Source organism: Hyla sarda, chromosome 11, assembly GCF_029499605.1.
Source record: "Hyla sarda isolate aHylSar1 chromosome 11, aHylSar1.hap1, whole genome shotgun sequence".
Classification (NCBI taxonomy): domain Eukaryota; kingdom Metazoa; phylum Chordata; class Amphibia; order Anura; family Hylidae; genus Hyla; species Hyla sarda.
Window position 1 is genome coordinate 67,074,042 of NC_079199.1, and position 23,472 is coordinate 67,097,513.

General features: G+C 43.3%; 1 protein-coding gene across 20 annotated transcripts in view; it reads left to right on the forward strand.

Moving 5' to 3' along the window:
• Positions 1 to 23,472, forward strand: part of LOC130294838 (death-associated protein kinase 2-like) — a 318,537-nt gene that overhangs the window by 73,159 nt on the left and 221,906 nt on the right. For 3 of the 20 annotated variants that reach the window (XM_056544910.1, XM_056544906.1, XM_056544917.1), the window contains exon 1: positions 16,874 to 16,967. The exons of 13 other annotated variants lie outside the window; for them this stretch is intronic. The gene's annotated coding sequence lies outside the window, so the exon portion shown is untranslated. Of the gene's footprint in view, positions 1 to 5,192; positions 5,402 to 16,873; positions 16,968 to 23,472 lie in introns of those variants that run through there. 4 more of the 20 variants (XM_056544909.1, XM_056544920.1, XM_056544913.1 and 1 more) reach the window with 3 other exon arrangements.

Sequence of the window (23,472 nt, forward strand, 5' to 3'; positions counted from 1 at the left end):
GGATAGAGGTCAATCTGCAACTAATGCAACAGCTGTAGGCGCCCTGATTGAAAACCACAGGTCTTTTGAATGGATTCAGCTCATTTATGTTTCAATGGGTGGGGTGGCTGATGTGTGGGAGGGAGGAAAATGGAATTATGGGATTTGTAGTCAAAAAAAGAAAACTGAAACGGGAAATACCAGTTCACAAAAAGCTAGCCACAGTATTATGGTAATCTCACAACATAGACATTTAGCCCCAAGACAAGCGCAGATCCTTCATAAGCATGTACATTACTCTCTGCCAGGTACATACTAAAATCACCTTATGGTGGATAACCCCTTTAATGCCCAGTCTCTGCTGATCGCACTAAGGAAAGCGATGGGCACAGCTGAGATAATAAACGTGGGTGCAAAGAGGTTGCCCAAACGTAACACAATTGAAAAAAGATGAAAAAGACTGGCAACCACAAAAAATGCACACCACCATATGTACAAATGAATATAAATATTACTTTATTAGAAAAACCACAAAGGGAGAGACCGTCTTAAAAACACTTAAAAACATGAAATATCCTCTGTCCCCCTATCTCGTGGTGGAAACTGTCCTATGTCTGTGCACCCTCATATATTTTTTCTATGGGTCCAAGTCTTTGAGTATATATTTCCTCAGTTATTTTCCTCATTTAATACTACATATTTTGTTTTTTGGTTAGGAGTATAGGCTTGTTATACACACATATATTTTGGTGCCTTTTGCACTTTGGTGTTGCATTGTTAAGTATATAGTGGCACTGTATTAATTATTGTCCAGGATTATTATCTATATATTATTCATACATACATTTCCCTTGTGTCACATTTTTGGTATTTTTCTGTGTGAGGGCATTGCTTATATTATATTCATTTTCTATGCATATTGCTGTATTTATTCTTTGTGGACTTGGTAGGGTTTATCTGCATTGATTTTGTGGACAGTTTTCCACCGATACGCTATTTAGCGTCAGCTAGGGGGTTGAGGTAGGGTTACATCCCTTCTCTCTGTACATCAATATTTCATGTTTTTAAGTGTTTTAAGACGGTCTCTCCCTTTGTGGTTTTTCTAATAAAGTAATATTTATATTCATTTGTACATATGGTGGTGTGCATTTTTTGTGGTTGCCAGTCTTTTTCTTCTTTTTTCAATTCAGTCTCTGCTGATCAACACATCTTGGTGATTTCTTCACACAAAAAATGGAAATGCTTGCCGAGCCAATCACTAGCCGCAGGGGTAGCACACCTCAGCCAGTATTTAGCTATGCATTTTCTGTGTGTAGAGATATGGACAGGTAAGGTCTAATTATTCTTAAGCCAAACTGAGCTCTTAGACTTGGTTCCCACAGTATTTTGTCCTCATTTTGAAAATCTTTCGATTTTTAGCCAAAACCAGGATTGGAACCAACACAGACAAAAACAAAAATAAAAAAATGTGTCGGACTCATTCCTGGTTTTAGCTAAAAAGACTGATCAGAATGAGCCCCAAAATGAGGGCTAAACACTAAACAAAACACTACGTGGGAACCCAGCCTAAAATAAATATACGAATGTTTAATTTTTTTAGTTTTTTTGCCAAATTTTCATATTTGATTTGAACAGTTATGGTATGTTGATCATGCTTGAGTCCCATCATTCTGCACTTAATACCCCATAATGTCAGAAATATTTTCTAATTTAAGTACTTAATTAAACTACATTTGTCAGTGACTACAGTTTCGGTCTTCTTGAATGTGATGCTACAGAGTTTGCACACCTGGATTAAGGAATATTTAGCAATTCCTTTTGGTAGATCATTTCAAGCTTAGTTATGTTTGATGGGTTCCAAGGCTTTTTTTTTTATTTTTTTATTTTTTTTTTATAAATATCTTAGTAGTTTGCTCCATTCAGTTTTCTATTAATCCTAGCCAATCTACTCATCCGAGCTGCTGAATAACACCCCCACAGTATGATTCGGCCACCACGATGCTTCACTGTAGGGATTGTATTGAGAAGGTGATGAGCAATGCCTGCTTTCTACCAGATCAATGCTTAAAATTGAGGCCAAAAAGTTAAATCTTGGGCATTCATGTTTCTTTCATGCATGGTTTCTTTCTGGCTATTCCTAACCCTATTCCTAACCTAAAACCCATTGGTGGGGTGCTGCAGTGATGATTGACCTACTGGGATTTTCTACCATATGCACAGGATATTTTGGAGCTCAGCCAGAGTGACCATTGTGTTTTTTTGGTCACCTCTCTTACCAAGCCCCTTCTCTCCTGATAACTTAGTTTGGTGGGGCAGCTTGTTTTAGAAAGGGTCCTGATTGTTCCAGACTATTTACAAATGATAGAGGCCACTGTGCTCTTGGGAAATATCAGTTCAGCAGAGTTTTTTTTTCATACACTTCTGCAGTTCTTTGCCTCCACACAAAACTCTGTAGGCAGTTATTTCCATCTCATGGTTTTACTGCAGCACAGTATAGCTGTCAGTACTACACTGACATACAGCCTGTGCGATCCAGCCTATGGCTAGACCTCTAAGGCTGCCATACTAGGGAGACAGGAGGCCATCAGTTGGCAAGCATTCTTGGGATTGCCGTTGGTGAACAGGGGGAGCCCCATCGCCCTGTCAATCCCATAGATGCTGTGATCAGGTTTGATCACAGCATCTATGGGGTTAATGCAGGCGAGACCGATGTGATTGACAGTCGGATCCCGCTGTCGATCTCCTGCAGTGCATCATGCTATTCAGGAGAACACTAGGACGTATGCATAATTCCACTTGCATGAACATGTCAGCAACTGGGATATATGCATATGTCCTAGGGCGGGAAGGGGTTAAAGACAATAGGAGGCTGCTTCACTAGTATTCCCAAGCGGAATTTGTCCTCTCTAAAACTCTATAGTGTAAATGCACCCTTAGTGTTGTCTTGTTCCCAGCCTGGGATATCCCAGGGGTACTTTCTATTGGGGGTAAATGAAAAAAAAAAATGTATATGGTGGCCGCAGCCACTGGTCACTACTTCTAAAGTGGTTGCGACTGTCTGATCTTGGAGTGGCAGAGGGCACCTGATTGTACGAGGATCTGAATTAAATTTGGGCCCTAGAAAAGTTTTATAGTGGGGGACATACTAGTCCCCCTAGCTAATAGGGGGACTTTCTACTTCTTTTGCAGTGTACAATTTTATATAATGTATCTCATTTGCATAAGTAAAAAACAACAATAGTTGCAACTTAATACGTGCTCAGATGGAAAAGTCCTTTTTAAGCAACCCTGTGTAGCTGAAAAAGGACTTTTTCATTTGAGCAATAAGAGATGGGGGACTTATATGAATGGGGGAGAGGGGAACTCTACAACAGAAACACCATTGGTTGGTCCATCTTTTATCTGAGTGATAGGAGGGACATACCTGGCTAATAAGGGGACATACTTGACTAATGGGGGTGGGGGGCATACAGTACCTGGCTTTCTAGAAAGGGGGGGGGGAATATAACATGGCTAATGAGGAAAATACTTTTGTAAAAGGAAACTGAATCAGTGTGGAGAGGATATGGAGGAAAAAGCAACTATAATAATTGCAAACATGTTGCTGATATGGGGGTTCAGTTTTTAGAAATGCACTGCCAAGGGGTACTTGGGCCAAAAAAAGATTGTGAACCACTGCTGTAGACAGTTGTTTCAGGGACTTTGCCTTTTCTCATGGTAGCTGGTGAGATGTGTTTTCGGAGAAAAGTTTAGTTTGACTAATATCAAATGAGCTATTCTCCAGAAAGTAGAAAATTATTTTATATTTCTTATGGAGCATTACCTTTAAAAAAAAAAAAAAGGTCTGGATGCATGAACTGGATCTCTGTATTGAGTAGTAATTAAATATTAGGCTGTCCCAAACAAATATTTTCAGGTGATGCAAGAAACATTTAGAAGCATGTCTGTTAAATATTCTGATGAAACAGATTTACTTTTTGTCCCCATTGACACCCAAATTATTTGTACAAGTTGGGTTATTTATCTTTGGGTCTGCATTAACCTTTTACATTTACAGGTTTTATTTGAGAGGTGAACAGTTAACTTAAAAACAGTGTAAATATGCTGCTAATTTGTTCCATCTTGGGCTCCCTGGATTTATGTCTATGACATTTATGAGAACTCAACTGATTGGGTAGTTTTTCTCCCTTTTTGTCTCTATATGACCAGGTTAGGATGTCTGGTCATTGTGGTCTGATATGAGATTTCTAGCATCCCTGAGGGGGAACAATGCGGCTGCAGCAAAGGAATGCAGGGTTGGGTTTCTGAGGAATGCCACCTTTTCCCATATTGGTTTTATTAAAGGTCTTCAAAGAGAATAGAGGCTGTTGGGGGAGGGTGGGGCATGAAAACAGCTGGCCTGGGGTGCTTGACACTTGTAGGCCAAGGGTCTTGGCAGCTAATATACAGGCTCTTAAAATTCTCTTCTACAACATCACATTAGAGGAAGTAATTGGAGTGCAGAGAACAATGTGATAATTACTTGATAAGGTATAACCTTTTTATTGTCCTACAAAACTGTCTTATCCATTCTCCGAACAGCAGGAGAAAAGTGGTTTGTCCAGCGCAGCAGAAGATATGATCATTTGTAAATCGCAAGATGCATGCTGCAGCCTTTTCCTTCCTTTTAACTGATATTTTTAATTTTAGGCAGATATCATAATTTACAAATTTGGACTCGCTGATCACTGTCATAAGACACCAGTTTCCATGAGTTTGAACATTTTAATGCAGTCAGAAACCACCCTGCTAATATTACGTTGTACATGTTGTTTGGGCCTTCATCATGGATTTATTATTAGGTATTTTTATTGTGACCCACAGGATCTAAAATGACATCCATTATGAAGGTGTTCTTTGGGTAGAATCAGGCAAGACCAGTATTTTTTTTTTTGCATGTTTTATGGCCTTTACCATTGACAACTGTGTTACTCTATGTACTTGTTGCACAAGATCATTGTTATATTTTCATGTTCTCAAAAATATAATAAAAATATTAAACAGAAAACAAAACTAGGCACACTAGGTTCTAAGTGAAATTCAAAAGCTCACAGTTCACAGCCAATCTATCCTTAGGGTGCTAATACATTATGCAGATAACAGTTTCCAAGTAACCCCATAGAAGAATAAATAAAATGTAACACTCACCAGTGAATTTTCGTATCTTTCTACAGTTAATTGCGACTCAACAGCAGTACAACAAAAATTCTACTGACATGCTGGGAGGAGTTGTACAGGAGCATGACAGAGGCGACAAGCTGTTTAACATAATTACATCAATAATTTGGCCTTCTAGGCTGGAAGAAGGGCCACAATGGTATGAAACACGCTGTGGCCTCTGCCACGCCTGTTTTTACCACTGTTGAGATGCAATACACTGCTGGTGAGTGTTATGTTTCTTCGAGTACATTATTTGAAAACTGTTATTTGCATAACATATTAGCAAAACATATTTGATGTGGAAATTCCAAACTTTAAATATTATTGATCCCAAACAGTGTAAACGAGAGAAAAAAAATACCAAATGCAGGAATTACTAAATTTTGGTCACACCACATCCTAGAAAAAAATGATTAAAAAAAGAATTAAAAAGTCCCATTGACACCAAAACTATAGGTCACAACACAAACAATGAGCAGGCTCTGTAGACAAAAAAGTTAAAAAGTTATTAGAGGCCCAAATATGACAAAGTATAACATTTTTGTTTTATTTTTTAATAAAGTAGTAAAACATAAAAAAAATTATATAAATTGGGTATTGCTATAACTTAACAGAAGTAAAAAAAAATTGCAGATTTTCTTTTTGCTGCCTTTTTTGTTTCCAGTCGCCGAAACTGAAAGTCAGAATCATGTGAAACCCAATACCCCCCTATCCTTTTTTATTTCATTTACTTAATTGTGAACCACACCTTGTTTTGGCTTCAAAACTCCAAAACCCGGTCAATACATGAATGTGTAATAGTACCCTGAGTCTTTCATGGAGCTACTTTTGAGTGGTGATCTTCATGGTGTATATTGATATATGTTTTGTGTTTATAAATTATTACAATGTTAAATCCCAAAAGTCACAAGAAAAATGTCTTGATGTTTCATTCCTGGGATATTTTTAGTTGCTGGTATTTCCAGTGAAAATAATGGCATTCTGGGTAATAATTGCTGGACAGTGCAGTGTTTATCTCTTCTGTCAATAGAGTTTTTGGAATTTTTGCATGCGTTACTGTTCTCCTTGAATTGTGCAACTTGTTTGTGTTACTTTTATGAAAGGCTTTTTTGTATTGATGTCTGCTAAAACATCTGTTTGTCAGATCTGTCCTCCAGAAGCCCCTGAAAGAATGTACATTAATTACAACCAGAAGGGCTAGTGATTGATCAAGCTGATACTGAACTAGAGGGAGGCAGTAAACCCAGAAGAACACATTATTGAAATGCATTTTCAGACAGTAATCTTCCAGGGTCTGCCAGGCCGTGCAAACATAACATCATGTGTATGGTCAGCTTAACCCCTTAAGGACCCAGCCATTTTACACCTTAGGACCCAGCCATTTTTTTTATACATCTGACCACTGTCATTTTAAACATTAATAACTCTGGAATGCTTTTAGTTATCATTCTGATTCCGAGATTGTTTTTTCGTGACATATTCTACTTTTAACATAGTGCTAACATTTTTTGGTAACTTGCATCCTTTCTTGGTGAAAAATCCCCAAATTTGATGAAAAATTTGAAAATTTTGCATTTTTCTAACTTTGAAGCTCTCTGCTTGTAAGGAAAATGGATATTCCAAATAATATTTTTTTATTCACATATACAATATGTCCACTTTATGTTTGCATCATAAAATTGACAAGTTTTTTTTACTTTTGGAAGACACCAGAGGGCTTCAAAGTTCAGCAGCAATTTTCCAATTTTTCACAAAAAGGGTCTTCATCTTAAAATACCCCACAAATGACCCCATTATAAAAACTGCACCCCCCAAAGTATTCAAAATGACATTCAGTCAGCATTTTAACCCTTTAGGTGTTTCACAGGAATAGCAGCAAAGTGAAGGAGAAAATTCACAATCTTCATTTTTTAGACTCGCATGTTCTTGTAGACCCAATTTTTGAATTTTTACAAGGGGTAAAATGAGAAAATGTATACTTTTATTTATAGCCCAATTTCTCTCGAGTAAGCACATACCTCACTCTTTGTAAAGTGTTCGGCGGGCGCAGTAAAGGGCTCAGAAGCGAAGGAGCGGCAAGGGGATTTTGGAGAGTACGTTTTTCTGAAATGGTTTTTTGGGGGCATGTTGCATTTAGGAAGCCCCTATGGTGCCAGAACAGGAAAAAAAAACCACATGGCATACCATTTTGGAAACTAGACCCCTTGAGGAATGTAACAAGGAATAAAGTGAGCCTTAATACCCCACAGGTGTTTCACGACTTTTCCATATGTAAAAAAAAAAAAAATAAATACATTTCACTAAAATGTGTGTTTCCCCCCATATTTCACATTTTTGCAAGGGTTAATACCCCCAAAATTTGTAACCCCATCTCTTCTGAGTATGGAAGTACCCCATAAGTTGACCTGAAGTGCACTACGGGCGAACTACAATGCTCAGAAGAGAAGGAGTCATATTTGGTTTTTTGAGAGCAAATTTTGCTCGGGGGCATGTCTCATTTAGGAAGCCCCTATGGTGCCACGACAGCAATAAATACCCACATGGCCTACCATTTTGGAAACTAGACCCCTTGAGGAACGTAACAAGGAATAAAGTGAGCCTTAATACCCCACAGAGGTTTCACGACTTTTGCATACATAAAAAAAAAAAAAAAAAAAAAAAAACATTTTCACTGAAATGTTTCCCCCCCCCCCCCCCCCCAAATTTCACATTTTTGCAAGGGTTAATAGCAGAAAATACCCCCCAAAATTTGTAACCCCATCTCTTCTGAGTATGGAGGTACCCCATAAGTTGACCTGAAGTGCACTACGGGTGAACTACAATGCTCAGAAAAGAAGGAGTCATATTTGGCTTTTTGAGAGCAAATTTTGCTCGGGGGGCATGTCGCATTTAGGAAGCCCCTATGGTGCCAGGACAGCAAAATAACCCCCACATGGCATACCATTTTGGAAACTAGACCCCTTGAGGAACATAACAAGGGGAACAGTGAGCATTTACCCCCCACTGGTGTCTGTCAGATCTTTGGATTTTTAATTTGCACAGCCCACTGTTCCAAAGATCTGTCAGACACCAGTGGGGTGTAAATTCTCACTGCACCCCTCATTACATTCCGTGAGGGGTGTAGTTTCCAAAATGGGGTCACATGTGGGGTTTTGTTTTTTTGCGTTTGTCACAACCGCTGTAACAATCAGCCACCCCTGTGCAAATCACCTCAAATGTACATGGTGCATTCTCCCTTCTGGGCCTTGTTGTGCGCCCCCAGAGCACTTTGCGCACACATATGGGGTATCTCCGTAGTCGGGAGAAATTGCATTAAAAATTTTGGGGGGCTTTTTTTCCCCCTTTTACCTCTTGTCAAAATGAAAAGTATAGGGCAACACCAGCATGTTAGTGTAAAAAATTTATTTTTTTACACTAACATGCTGGTGTAGACTCCAACTGTTCCTTTTCATAAGGGGTAAAAGGAGAAAAAGCCCCCCAAAATTTGTTAGGCAATTTCTCCCGAGTACGGTGATACCCCATATGTGACCCCAAACTCTTGCCTTGAAATACGACAGGGCTCCAAAGTGAGAGCGACATGTGCATTTGAGGCGTGAATTAGGGATTTGCGTTGGGGTGGACATTGGGAATCACTGGCGTAGAATACCCCTAACAGGGTGCCTCCAGCTGTTGCAAAACTCCCAGCATGCTTGGACAGTCAACGGCTGTCCGGCAATACTGGGAGTTGTTGTTTTGCAACAGCTGGAGGCTCCATTTTGAAAACAGTGGCGTACCAGACGTTTTTCATTTTTATTGGGGAGGGGGGCTGTGTATGGGTATGTGTATATGTAGTGTTTTTTACTTTTTATTTTATTTTGTGTTAGTGTAGTGTAGTGTTTTTAGGGTATAGTCACACGGGCAGGGGATTACAGCGAGTTTCCCGCTGCGAGATTGAGCTGCCGTGCAAAATTTGCTGCATCGCAAACTTGCAGCCTGATGCTCACTGTAAGCCCCTGCCCATGTTAATGTACCCTGTACATTCACAGGAGGGGGGGAATCCCCAGCTGTTGCAAAACTACAACTCCCAGCATGCACAGTCTATCAGTGCATGCTGGTAGTTATAGTTTTGCCACAGCTGGAGGCACACGGGTTGGGAAACACTGAGTTAGGAAACAGACAATGTTTCCCAACCAGTGTGCCTCCAGTTGTTGCAAAACCACAACTCCCAAACATTCTCAGGCATGCTGGAAGTAGTAGTTTGGCAACATCTTTAGAGCCATCTTTAGAGCCGAACTATAACTCCCAGCCTGCTTGGAGTTGTAGTTTTGCAACATCTGGAGGACTACAGTTTGCAGACCACTAATACAGTGGTTCCCAATCTGTGCCCTTCCAGATGTTGCAAAACTACAACTCCCAGTATGCCAAAACTGTCCAGGCATGCTGGGAGTTGTAGTTCTGCAACATCTGAAGGGCCAGATGTTACAGAACTACAACTCTCAGCATGCCTGGGCAGTAAGGGCATGCTGAGGATGTGTAGTTTTGCAACATCTGGAAGGGCACAGTGGTGCCAAAACTGCAGACCTCCAGATGTTGCAAAACTGCAACTCCCAGCATGCCCAGACGCCAAGGGCTGTCTGGGCATGCTGGGAGTTGTAGTATACAGGGTTGCAATACAGCAATGCATGTCGCTTTACGGCGACATGCATTGCTGTAAAGGGCCTGACCGCGGCTGAAGATCCACTCACCTGTCGCCGCCGCCGCCGTCTTCATCCGGGATCCGGGTCTTCAGGGACGAGGTAAGTACCGGGGCTGGGCCCCAGCACTCCCCCCGTCCCCCACAGTGTCCTCCGGTCTTCCTCCCATCTTCTCCGGACTTCCAGGGGCCGGGCAGGGCGGGAGGAAGTAAACCCCCCCCCCCCCTGCGATTGGTCGATTAGCTAACCAACGGATTGCAGGGGATAGGAGGAGGTGGCAGGCTTGCCACCTCGCTCCTAGCCTCCAACATGGTCCTGGTTGTCTGTGACAACCGGGATCATGCAAAATTACCGGGCAGTCGGTTCCCAGAGACCCGATCAGCCTGGTATCGTCGCAGATCGCAGGGGCCATTTCCCTCACGATTTGCGACGATCGCCGACATGGGGGTCTACATGGCCCCCCTCGACATTTGCCCTGGATCCCTGCTGAAGGATTTCAGCAGGGATCCGCTTCCGATCTCTGCGGGGTGAGTGGCGGAGACCAGGAAAAGACCATGACGTATGCATACGTCATGGGTCCTTAAGGGGTTAATTCTTAATATTTTGGTCTGCTATGACAACAGGAGTGAATTGCACTATGTACAGGTATTATAGAGCATTTAGTCTAATAACCTGTTCTGCCTTACATTTACCACTATACAGGTAATGCTAGTAAAGCCAGCTTAGAGAAGACCACGTATACTCTGAGGATCATTAGCTACAATCATGGAGCTTAAACCATTGCCGTCATTAAAAACCACTTTTGGTATGTTGCTCAGACACGTCAGAAGTTGTGGATGTGTCAACCCCTTTCTCTGTTTTTACACCCCAACTGCCAGATCTTAAAGGGGTACTCCGCCCCTAGACATCTTATCCTCTATCCACAGGATAGGGGATAAGATGTCTGATCGTGGGGTAGAGCTGGGCGGTATGACCAAATATGTGTATCACAGTATTTTTGTAACTTGTGGCGGTTCCACGGTATTTCTTTCACCCCCCCCCCCCCCCAAATCATGTTACCCGCCATCGCTGTTCTGCTCACCCAAAATAATTTTACCCGCCAGCGCTGTTCTGCTCCCCCCAAATCATGTTACCCACCAGCGCTGTCCAGGCATGCTGGGAGTTATAGTTTTGCAACAGCTGGAGGTCCGCAGGTTGGAGATCACTGCTGTATCCCTATGCCCGGGCTGCAAAAGATAAACAAAATAAACTTTAACTTGCCTATGTCGGCCTTACGCTGGGGACGAGAACGTCTGAGAGCCACCAGCCTATCACCGGCCGCAGTGATGTCCCGCCCCGGGCAGTGATAGGCTGAGCCCACTGTCATGTAAGAAGCTGGCTTCTTACGCTGAGCCCACTGTCATGTAAGAAGCCAGCTTCTTACATGACAGTGGGCTCAGCCTATCACTGGCCGGGGCGGGACATCACTGTGGCCGGTGATAGGCTGAGCCCACTGTCATGTATCACTGGCCGGGGCGGGACATCGCTGCGGCCGGTGATAGGCTGACGGCTCTCAGACGTTCACGTCCCCAGCGTAAGGCCGACGTAGGTAATTTAACCCCTTAAGGACCAAGGACGTACCGGTACGTCCTTGGTCCTGCTCTCCTGATATAACGCGGGGTTACACAGTAACCCCGCGTCATATCACGGCGAGCCCGGCATCATAGTGAAGCCAGGACCCGCCTCTAATAGCGCACAGCTCGCTATTAACCCTTTAGCCGCGCGCTCAGAGCTGAGCCGCGCGGCTAAAACGAAAGCTGCCGGCTAGCTCAGTCGGGCTGTTCGGGATAGCCGCGGCAAAACCGCGGCATCCCGAACAGCTTACATGACAGCGGGAGGGCCCCTACCTGCCTCCTCGCTGTCTGATCGCCGAATGACTGCTCAGTGCCTGAGATCCAGGCATGAGCAGTCATGCGGCAGAATTGTCGATCACTGGTTTCCTATGAGAAACCAGTGATCAATGATGAAGATCAATGTGTGCAGTGTTATAGGTCCCTATGGGACCTATAACACTGCAAAAAAAAAAAAGTGAATAAAGATCATTTAACTCCTCCCCTATTAAAAGTTTGAATCACCCCCCTTTTCCAATAAAAAAAAAAAGTGTGTAAATAAAAATAAACATATATGGTATCACCGCGTGCGGAAATGTCCGAATTATAAAAATATATCATTAATTAAACCGCTTGGTCAATGGCGTGCGCGCAAAAAAATTCCAAAGTCCAAAATAGTGCATTTTTGGTCACTTTTTATATCATTTAAAAATGAATAAAAAGAGATCAATAAGTCCTATCAATGCAAAAATGGTACCGTTAAAAACTTCAGATCACGGCGCAAAAAAATTAGCCCTCATACCGTCCCATACACGGAAAAATAAAAAAAAGTTAGGGGTCAGAAGATGACAATTTTAAACTTATTAATTTTCCTGCACGTAGTTATGATTTTTTCCATAAGTCTGACAAAATCAAACCTATATAAGTAGGGTATCATTTTAATCGTATGGACCTACAGAATAAAGATAAGGTGTCATTTTTACCGAAAAATTTACTACGTAGAAACGGAAGACCCCAAAATTTACAAAACAGCGTTTTTTCTCTCAATTTTGTCGCACAATGATTTTTTTCTGTTTCACTGTAGATTTTTGGGCAAAATGACTGACGTCATTACAAAGTAGAATTGGTGGCGCAAAAAATAAGCCATCATATGGATTTTTAGGTGCAACATTTAAAGAGTTATTTTTTAAAGGAAAGGAGCAAAAAACGAAAATGCAAAAACTGAAAAAACCCGGTCCTTAAGGGGTTAAAGTTCATTTTGTTTTATCTTTTGCAGCCCGGGCATAGGGATACAGCGTACAGCAGTGGTCTCCAACCTGCGGACCTCTGGGAGTTGTAGTTTTGCAACATCTGGAGGTCCGCAGGTTGGAGACCACTGGCGTACAGTATAGAGTTCCAGCGCAGGCGGCCCGCAACAAAGAGGAGGAGGGCAGTGCTTGCGGGTGACATATGTGAATAGTACCCCGCTGGGCTGATAATGAATTGGGGGGGAAAAGAACAGCGCTGGCGGGTAACATGATTTGGGGGGAGCAGAAGAGCGCTGGCGGGTCACATAGGATTAGTTCCCCGATGTGGGGACAGCACAGCGCTGATTCATTCATTCCCGAGGGGGAGGGGCCCAACCGGTATTGCGGTATGGAAAAAAATTCATATCGTGCAGCACAATAATTTCGATATTCGGTATGAACCGGTATACCGCCCAGCCCTATCGTGGGGTCTCTCTGCTGGGGACCCCCACAATATCCCTGCTGCACTCAGCGTTCGTTTAGAGCACTGGGCGCAGTGCCGGTGGCTCGTGACGTCACACCCCCTCCTATAGACTTGCATTGAGGGGGGGGCGTGGCTGTGACGGCACGAGCCTCCGCCCTGCATCGCCAGTCATCCGGCACAGAGCGGAGTTCGCATCATGCCCCGGATGTCTGGGGTACCGCAGCCGAGATCGCCGGAGTCCCCAGCGGCGGGACTCCCACGATCAGACATCTTATCCCCTTTCCTTTTGGGTAGGGGATAGGATGTCTAGGGGTGGAGAACCCTTTTAAGCTTTAGTACTTGGAATGGTGCATATCCAGTGCCTTAGAGCCCCTGTGCTACCACCTCCATGGAGGGGGAAAAAAAACAATTTGCATTCATAGTAAGGTTTTCCCAATTTCTGACCACTCTCCTATTCAAGCGTTACTGTCATTAAAAACATGCTGCTTAGATATGTCAAAAGTTGATTGTATCAGGTTTTACTCCTGACACTATCTGTGATTGTGAGATACTGAATAAACTTGGGAAGCAGGCGGCATTTTACTCTACGCCACAGCTGGCTGGCAGATCCGATTCTCTGCGTAGAAGTGTATGAAGAGAAAAGGTCTGATCTGCCAGCTGGTTGGGGAGTACAACTCGGTGCTGCTGGTTTCCCCAGGTTATATCTCACCATCACAACTGATCTCAGAAGTGATACCTGATGCAATAAACAATCTGTGACATGTCTGAGCAACGTGTCAAAAGTTATTTTTAATGGCAGTAACGCTTTAATAAGAGAGTGGTCAGAAATTGGGAAATCTGTACTATTTGCAAATTTTTGCAAGCTCTGCTTTTATGACTTTTACATTAGCTATACTGTTTTTTTTCCTTGTTTTTTTTTTGTTGTATGCATGTATCACACTCCTGAGTTGTGTTGTACACCATATAAGATGGCATTTTTCTAAAATATAAAATTTTCATGCTTTTTTCAATGGAGCATTGCTTAAAAAAACGTCATACACCCTGATGTCTTAAGTATGTAAATTGATTGATTTTATGAGAAGAAAGTTGCCCTAGTGATCAGCCAGTATACATAGAAACTCCTAACCTCCTCTTTTTGGTCACATACTTGACCTTATTTTTACCTGCTTTAGGTTAGGTATAAAACAATCAAACACACCTCCTCACATATCTGACCATAACTTCCTTATATTATCTTCTTGCTTCTCTTTTACTGTCCCCCCCCTCCCCCCCAGTCCAGAACCTATCACACTCTTGTAGGAACCTTTAACATATTAAAGGAGTACTACTACTAGTACCCAATACATCTTATCCCCTATTTGCAGGAGCCATGGCCCCATACAGGAGATCATGGGGGTCCCTGCATTCAGACCCCCCACGATCTCCTGTACGGGGCCCTCGCTCTTCCACGGCTCTCCCCGTGCAGGAGGTGTGTCGGCCGCAGCATGACACCCTGCCCAACATGTCCCCTCCATGTTTTTCTATGGAAGAGGCTGAGATGCAGAGTTGGTGCATCCCCGCCTCTCCCATAGAGCTGAATGGAGGGGGCGTGTCTGTCGACCTCTTAGTGAGGTCGATGACATGAACATTAGCCGCGCAGAGCTGCGGCAGTGCTGGGTCGTCGTACAGGAGATCGTGGGGGGTACCAGCGGTCGGACCCCGTGTGATCAGATACTTATCCCCTACTCTGCAGATAGGGGATAAGTTGTATTAGGCTGCAGTACACCTTTAATGGGGTACTCCACTGTTAGATATCTTATCCCCTATCCACACATCCACCCCTCAATGCAAGTCTATGGAAAGGGCCTCACGCCCCTCCCATAGACTTGCATTGAGGAGGCTTGGCCGTGACATCACGATGCCCCATCTCCTGCACCGCCCGTCATCAACCTCAGAGAAAACTTAGCTCCGGGCTGCTGAGGTAACGGGCTGCTACAGGGGGGGGGATCTTATCCCCTAGCGGAGTACCCCTTTTAACATTCACATACTCTTTTACTCACCTCGGCTCTCATCACAAACACACACACCCCTAAGCTGCAGATTGCTAGTGGAAGAAAACTCTCTCTAAAGATGACTTCAAAGCATGCAAGCACTCCTCACTTTTAAGTTTACACTCACTTTTCAACCCCTGGCAACACTTTAAGGCTGGGATTCCACGTGGCATTTTTGTGAAAAGACATTTACCCAGCAAAGATTATTTATTTTTTCCTATTGTAGACAAGCTACGAAGCTGGTTTCATAGGAAGATAATTAGGCATTGTTCTTGCACTGTAGGCAGATATGTAGGTAATTGCATAGAAACAATGCCATAATATCACCATCATGTGTCACACAGCTAATTATTGTGATAAACAAGACACAAGTGGTGACACTGGGTCCAATAAAAGGATTAGGATTTATTTAATTTACCGTAATTATTTATTACCCATAATCTGTGGCTTAATCTGGAGGTGCACATAATTTAAAGGGGTTATCCACCATAAGGTGATTTTAGTACATACCTGACAGGCAGTAATGGACATGCTTAGGAAGGATCTGCACTTGTCTTGGGGCTAAATGGCTATGTTGTAAATTTACCATAACACTGTGTGGCTAGCTTTTTGTGAACTGGTATTTCCTTTTTCAGTTTTCTTTTTTTGCCTAAAAATCCCATCATTCCATTTTCCTCCCTCCCACACATCAGCCACCCCACCCATTGAAACATAAATGAGTTGCATCCATTCAAATGACCTGTGGTTTTCAATCAGGGTGCCTACAGCTGTTGCATAAGTTTCATATTGATCTCTATCCCACCAAGCGATCCCTCCACCCATTGAAGCAGACAGGCTCCCTGTCATCAGCTGACTAGTGAGCCAGGTCTTGGCCGCATTGCAACCTGAGAAAAATCTGAGACGACAGTCATTTTGTATGTTGTTAAAAATAAATATTGGGGTGAAAATCACAGAAGAATTGTGAGAAAACCATCACCCACAGGTATAGACACTATATTATGAACTACACTAACTTTACAGCCCATGTAGCATAGTCAAATAAAAAAAATTCCTGGAATACCCCTTTATTCAAGGGATAATTTGTTGTGTGAAGTCACTATTGATAATTTTCTGAACTCTCCACTTTGTCCTTTCTGAAACTCTGGGCATGTAGAGACTAGATTAGGAATTCCGTCTGTTGTAGACTTATAATCCTAATAATTATTTAATTCAACATTTATTTTATTAGGTGTCAATTTAGCAAACCCTGTACTGCTACAAACAAATGTCACCATAAGAACTGTGAACTTATGGAACAGTCTACCTCAGGAACTGGTCACAGCAGGAAAAAATTACAGCTTTAAAACAGGGTTAGATACATTCCTGGAACAAAATAACATTAATACTTATGAAGAAATATAAAATCCCATCCCTTCCCCAATATCGCGCCACACCTCTACCCTTCAATTTCTACCTCTACCCTTCAAACTTGAACTCAAGGGGCTCTGTCACCAGTACAGTTCACTGCAATAGTTACCTATTGCAGTGTATTGTGCTGTAGCCACAATCCTATTACATCCTGCCTCATGACAGACCTGGTGCATGACAACCGCCGCACTGCACCCAATGACTGTTTCCCAAGGGGGTGTCAGTTGACAAGGAAAGGGGAGGGGAGGAGAAACATTCCTCTCTCCCCCCCCTCCCCTCCCCTTTCCTTAACTGTTTAGGTGCTGTGGTCAATAGTGGCTACAGCATCTAAGAAGCTGAATAGCTGGGACCAGCATTATTGCCAATGTTCGCTGTTTAAGGTAGGTGCTAGTTGTATAACAGACAGCACAACGTGTATTGAGTTCTTCAGCTCACTCTATACATCTATCCTGAAATTATAATGTACAAGTACACAAAAGCTCAGGAAAGGACTAGTGAATTGAGAATACAAATGTTTGAGGTGATTCAGTTTAGATAGCTGTCAGCCAAACAAGTCTTACAGCTGTCTGAAATGTATGGCATCTTTACAAATATCCATACTACTACTCATCACAATGATCAGTGTAATTTGGATATGTATATATCCAATACAGGAATGATAATGTAAAGTGTGATGATGATGTAGTACTAAACACATTCCATTCCATCTGTCCCATCGTAATATACAGTGGTCCCTCAAGTTACAATATTAATTGGTTCCGGGACGACCATTGTATGTTGAGACCAGAACTCTATGGAAACCTGGTAATTGGTTCTAAAGGCACCAAAATGTCATCCGAAAATAGGAAAAAGTGAGAATTAAAGAAAAATAAGTAGATAACTAATATAGATAAAGCAAATCCTGTGACGACCCGTCTTGGGGATTAACTCTGGAATCGTCCTGGACTACGCCACAGGATGAGTTTCTTCTCGATAAACCAGCAAACAAACGTTTATAATGCAAATCTGGCACCTTGCCAGTTTTATTAGACTGGTTGCAGGGAAAGAAAAACAAAAAGCAGGAACAAAACAAAATCCTAGACCGTCTGGTCACTGACTAAACAGATCAGCTTGTCCTGACTAACAACCGCTGAGCTTCCCTCAGTCGGTTAAACGTATGTCCCCTGCAACCTTCTACTCACAATTCATGTCACTCTTTGAGCCTCTCATAGCTCGGGCTGTGTACTCCTCAGCAGGCTCTGTCTCTTCCCTACAGCCCACTTGCAGTCTCCTAGGAAGAGCCCACATTAGACTGTCTCCATCTCATATACACACCTCCCTTCCCTCCTGCCTCATTACTTAACCTCTTCAGGACGCAGGGCGTATGGATACGCCCTGCATTCCGAGTCCTTAAGGACACAGGGCGTATCCATACGCCCGTGGGAATTCCGGTCCCCACCGCTAGCCGGTTGGGGACCGGAGCCGGATGCCTGCTGAAATCATTCAGCAGACATCCCGGCATATCGCCCAGGGGGTCATTATGCCTCCCCATGTCGGCGATGGTCGCAGATCGCTGGACAATTCAGTCCAGCGATCTGCGGCGATTCCGGGTCAATCGGGTCTCCAGTGACACGGAATTACTGGCTGAGCCAGCTGGGGTGAGGTGGCACTGGTGTCACCTCACGATCGCCCTGATTCGTCGGCTGGTTTACCGGCCGACCAATCAGGGCGCCTGCTGCTGGTGTCACTCCGTGAGCGGGAAGAAGACCCTGGGTGCTGGGGACCCCGATCCCCGACGTCCCTGTTGGGATTGGGGCCCCAGGAGCGACGGCCGCGGCGAGGGACTGTCCTGCGACGGAGCAGCAGCAGGAGGTGAGTGACAGCCTCCTGCTGTTGCTTGGCAACAGCTCCCAGCATGCAAAAAGGGCATGCTGGGAGCTGTAGTTATGCAACAGCAGGAGGCAGACCACCACAACTCCCAGCATTCCCTTATGGGCATGCTGGGACTTATGGTTTTGCAACAGCTGGAGGCACATTTTTTCTTTGGAAAAGTGTACCTTCAGCTGTTGTATAACTACAACTCCCAGCTTGCACAAACAGCTAAAGTGCATGCTGGGAGTTGTAGTGGTGCATCTGCTGGTTGCATAACTACAACTCCCAGCATGCCCATTGGCTGTCGGTGACTGCTGAGAGTTGTAGTTTTGCAACAGCTTGAGGCACACTGGTTGTGAAACTCAGATTATTTTTTTAACCTAACTCAGTATTTCAGCGTTCCCCCCACCCACCCCAATGTGAATGTACAGGGTACACTCACATGGGCGGAGGTTTACAGTAAGTATCCGGTTGCAAGTTTGAGCTGTGGCAAATTTTCTGCCGCAGCTCAAACTGCCAGCGAGAAACTACTGTGAACCCCCGCCCGTGCGACTGTACCCTAAAAACACTACACTACACTAACACAAAATAAAATAAAAAGGAAAAAACACTACATATACACATACCCCTACACAACCCCCCTCCCCAATAAAAATGAAAAACGTCTGGTACGCCACGGTTTCCAAAACGGAGCCTCCAGCTGTTGCAAAACAACTACTCCCAGTATTACCAGACAGCCACTGACTGTCCAGGCATGCTGGGAGTTTTACAACAGCTGGAGGCCCCCTGTTTGGGAATCACTGGCGTAGAATACCCCTATGTACACCCCTATGCAATCCCTAATGCGCATGGCGCTCTCACTTTGGAGACATGTAGTATTTCAATGCAACAGTTTAGGGTCACATATGGGGTATCGGGAGAAATTGTGTTACAAATTTTGGGGGGTATTTTCTGCTTTTACCCTTTTTAAAAATGTAAATTTTTTGGGAAACCAAGCATTTTAGGTAAATTATTATTATTATTTTTTTTTTACATATGCAAGTGTTGTGAAACCCCTGTGGGGTATTAAGGTTCACTTTACCCCTTGTTACGTTCCCCAAGGGGTCTAGTTTCCAAAATGGTATGCCATGTGTTTTTTTTTTTTTTTTTTGCTGTTCTTGCATCATAGGGGCTTCCTAAATGCGGCAAGTCCCCAGAGCAAAATTTCCTTCAAAAAAGCCAAATTTGACTCCTTCTCTTCTGAGACCTGTAGTGCACCAGCAGAGCACTTTTTACCCCCATATGGGGTGTTTTCTGAATTGGGAGAAATTGGGCTTCAAATTTTGAGGGGTATTTTCTGCTATTACCTTTTTTAAAAATGTAAAACTTTTGGGAAAGCAAGCATTTTAGGTAAAAAAAAATTATTATTTTTTTTACATATGCAAAAGTCGTGAATCTCCTGTGGGGTATTAAGGTTTACTTTACCCCTTGTTATGTTCCCCGAGAGGTCTAGTTTCCAAAATGGTATGCCATGTGGTTTTTTTTTCTGTTCTGGCACCATAGGGGCTTCCTAAAGGTGACATGCCCCCCAAAAACCATTTGTCGCTCCTTCCCTTCTGAGCCCTCTACTGCGCCCGCCGAACAATTAACATAGGCATATGAGGTATGTGCTTACTCGAGAGAAATTGGGTTTCAAATACAAGCAAAAATTCAAAAATTGGGTCTACAAGAACATGCGAGTGTAAAAAATGAAGATTGTGCATTTTCTCCTTCACTTTGCTGCTATTCCTGTGAAACCCCTAAAGGGTTAAAACGCTGACTGAATGTCATTTTGAATACTTTGGGGGGGTGCAGTTTTTATAATGGGGTAATTTATCTTATTTATCTAATTTATCTTAAAATCTTACCACTATGTTAAAGTAGAATATGTCACGAAAAAACTCTCGGAATCAGAATGATTAATAACTCTGTAATGCTTTTAGTTATGTTTAAAGTGACAGTGGTCAGATTTGCAAAAAATGGCCGAGTCCTTAAGGTGAAAAAGGGCTCAGTCCTTAAGGGGTTAAAAAGCAGGTGAGAGCTTCTGCAGGGTGAGACAAGGAAATACACCCTTTCCTTGCCACACTGCCACAATCCTTACATATAAAAGTAGGAAATATCTGCTGGGAGCTGTAAATCACTGTCAATGTCAGTGTTTCCCAAGCAGGGAGCCTCCAGCTGTTGCAAAACTACAACTCCCAGCCTGCCCGGACAGCCTTTGGCTGTCCGGGCATGCTGGGAGTTGTAGTTTTGCAACAGCGAGGGGCACCCTGCTTGGGAAACACTGGTCTATGTAGAGGACAGGAGCTTCTTCGGGGTCCTGTACAGTACACACAATGTCCTAAAAAAGTAATGTAATCGCCCTCACCTGGTGTCCAAAGGAGCAGCTAATCCTGGTACAGGTAAAGAGTACAGAACATGTAATACCTCCATGTACTGTAGGGGGCGCTACCAGACACCAGTCAGTGCATACACTTCAGTAATACAGGTAGAGAGTACAGAACATGTAATACCTAATACCTCCCTGTACTGTAGGGGGTGCTACCAGACTCCAGTATTACCAGTGAATGCCCATTCTGATTGGTCGGTTCTTTCAGCCATTGACAAGTTTTGCAGATCTGAACTGTCTGTACATTGTATGTTGAGTCTGGTTTCAACTTACGATGGTCCAGAAAAGACCATTGTATGTTGAAACTATGGTATGTTGAGGCCATTGTAAGTTGAGGGATCACTGTAATGTGTTCCTCTGGTTGGGCCACCTGCATTGCTTGAAAGTTAGATTGTTTGTTTATATATACTCAGGGTCATCTTAACCTAACATTATAAATTTAATCTGTAGTTGGGCATGTCTTCTGAAAAAAATCCTAGGAATTTTTTTTTTAATATTTACATAGGCTTATCTGTACAGCAAATGTTCACACAGTTGGAAAAGATGATTGGCACTGCTTGTTCCATTCACATAGATCCTCACTACATCCCCGCGGCGAATGACCAAATGCAGCAAGTGGTGCTCAACTCTCTCTGAGGCAAAAGTCCACAATAATCCAACACCGCAATGGAGAGATGTGAAAGAGGGCAACTCACCAGTCTTGCGATTCAGCAGCGGCTTGTTTGTATGTATCACTGCTGAATCACAAGACTGGTGAGTTGCCTATTAAAGGAGATCTGCAGCGGTATATAACTAATTCTCTATCCGCAGGATGAAGTGGGGGCAGTGCTGGGTCCCTGTGTGGGAGATTGCAGGGGGGGGGGGCAGTATGGCTGGCATGGAGGATTTGACTTATTTGCACCAAACTCCCAACACGGAAGGAGTCCTATTTTTATTTTTTTAAATACATAAGAGGGTTAAATATCTGACATTAGAACGATCACTGATGTTGGATGTAAAAGGGGTATTCCATGCATAAACTTCTGATTGAGGAGGTGGCGGTTGTTTAAGTCTGTCTACTGGGGTACTCTGTGTTCTCCTGTACAGCCATCACGCCCCCCGCCCCCCCCCCATAGACATCAATGGAGGTTGTGTGGCTGTGACGTCACATCTCGGTCTCTGAGGCAGCGCCCGGCCCAGAATGCTGGGAGCTGCACCAAGATCGCGGGGGTCCCAGCAGCAGGACCCCTGCGATCATACATCTTATACCCTGTCCTTTGGATAGGGGATAAGATGTATAAAGCCATAATACCCCTTTAACCTCTTTCATTCTGCCATAAGTTCAGCCTGAAGAGAGAATTTTTCCCTTATATGCTAAACAGCAGCACAATGACTGGGTATTCCTTTTCCTGTGTGGGCACTATCATAAAGTTCTTAGATGTTCCCAGGAAGTGAGGGCAGAACTAGCACTCCTCTGTGCTAATTCCTGCCCTGGCCAGGCCAGGCACATGAAATGCGGAAGAGGAATTAAGCTCATTTCTCCCCATTTCATATCCAATCCTCTCCATTTTACGTTTAGTCAATGAACATGAAATTGGGGAAGTTGGCTTTATGAAATTAGGGGATAGAAATTGAAGGAAAACAGTCACCCGTTCACCCGCACTATAACCCGATACACTTGGTTATAGTGCAGGTGAACAGGAGACCGTTGCGGGGTCTCAGACTGCTATACCTACCTGCAGTCCAGAGCCCTGATCCTCCAAAAGTCCCCCTCTTCCAGCACTGACTTGCGCACTGGAGGCGGGCCCGACGGCTAGATTTAAATATTCATAAGTGCTGGTCACGTGAGTTCTCAGTAGGCACGAGCGCTCACGTGACCAGCGCTTATGAATAGTTAAATCCAGCCGGCGGGCCTGGGCACCGGACTGTAGGTAGTTATAGCAGTCCGAGACCCCGCAGCGGCTCTGGTAATAGTGCGGGTGAACGGGTGACCGTTTTCCTTTTTAAATGGGGGATTTGTTTGTTATAAAGATATCGCTCCATAACTCTCCATAATTGCAATCACACATTTTCCCTATATTGTGCAGCCCTAGTAGATACATTTCACAGACCGGGTTGACCATATTGATCTAACTGGCACACAAATCAGATCGACCTTTTTAATAATCTACATTCGGCAACTTATTAACCTATAACAAATCACAGCGTATACATCTGTCAATTTTTGGCTGTGTATATGTATTTACAGCAGAAATCGTCTTCCCGCTCTGTAATTATACCTACTGATTATTTATTTTTATTATTGTTTTAATTATTAGCATTGTTATGGTTAAAGGGATACTCCCCTGGAAAACATGTTTGTTGTTAATAAACTGGTACAAGAAAGTTAAACAGACTTGCAAATTACTTCTATTTAAAAATCTTAATCCTTCCAGTACTTATCAGCTGTTTTATGCTCCACAGGAAGTGCTTTTCTTTTTGAATTTCCTTTCTGTCTGACCACAGTGCTCTCTGCTGACACCTCTGTCCATCTTTAGGAACTGTCCAAAGGTGTCCGCAAAGAGCACTGTGGTCAGACAGAAAGGAAATTCAAAAAGAAAAGAACTTCCTGGGGAACATACAGCAGCTAATAAGTACTGTTTAACTTT